We start from the raw sequence: 1,228 nt of genomic DNA, 5'->3' as shown, positions 1-1,228 counted from the left end.
ATTACAGATCTACTGAGTAAATAATTTCTAAAAAGTCATTAGAAAACCCTTATTATACTTTCTGTTGGCTTACCATGCAAGCACGTTTCATTCAAAGTAATCAAGGATTGTTATTGTGAAAATCTGCCTCCTCTGAAGTAATTTGGAGAACTTTGGTGGTGGATTCTGTGGGGCTGGAACTTCACTGCTGGTGCCAGGGCTGGTCACAGGGTGGCAAGATACATGGCTGATGAGCATGACAGGAGATTTCAAGTCTCCTGGCAGACATTGGGAAATCATTTCACAACCATGAAATTTGGCCAAATATGCAAACTTACTTCATGATTGGCACTCTCAGTGACTATTTATTAAAGTTATGAATGTATTATCTGGGCTGAATAGACCTAAATTTGTAATGCAATTTACTTAACTTGCAAAGTATGGTAAATCATACTTTGTATGACATTTATTAATGCGCATGAAGAAAATGGGGTTTGCTGCTCAGCAATAACTCAAGCAGAAGTTCCTATAGAGCCAGTAAGCACAAACTGAAACTACCTGTATTATCTCACAAAGAATTAGAAAATTATTGCATCCTTTCCCACCCTCTAAATTCCCAACCAAAATACAATGTCTAAAAATATTTACATTTCAAACTTTTACTTTCATTGAAAATGGTGTTGCTGTCCTAAGTTTAAGTCTATATAATTTAGTATTAGCTTTTTCTTCATTCCATTTATTAAACTTCATGCAAAAACCAATCATACAATCATAGAACAGTTGATGTTGGGAGAGACCTTACAGACCACTTAATTCCAGCCCCCCTGCCATGGGCAGGGACACCTTCCCCTACACCAGGTTGCTCAAACCCCATCAAACCTGGCCTTGAACACTGCCAAGGATGGATCATAAACAACTTCTCTGGGCAATCTTGTTCCAGTGCCTCACCACCCTCAGAGTAAACAATTCCTTCCTAATGTCTAAACTAAACCTGCTATCTTTCAGTTTGAAGTCCTTACCTCCTAAACAATGTTACATTATAAAACAAGAAATGAAATTGGTTTTAATCCAAGTAGCCACAGGAGCATAAGAACATATGATTTAACCTGTCTCCTCAAATGACTGATTTTGCAAAAGCTTGGGTGTTTGTTTTTTTATTTCAGTAACAAGTCATTGAGAAATGATTCTTCAGAAGCAAGTGCAATAAAAGCTATTGTGCTCTGAATCCCTAGCCAGACACCAAAATTAC

The sequence above is a fragment of the Acanthisitta chloris genome, unplaced genomic scaffold, assembly GCF_000695815.1.
Source record: "Acanthisitta chloris isolate BGI_N310 unplaced genomic scaffold, ASM69581v1 scaffold3620, whole genome shotgun sequence".
Classification (NCBI taxonomy): domain Eukaryota; kingdom Metazoa; phylum Chordata; class Aves; order Passeriformes; family Acanthisittidae; genus Acanthisitta; species Acanthisitta chloris.
Note: the sequence above shows the minus strand (reverse complement) of the source record.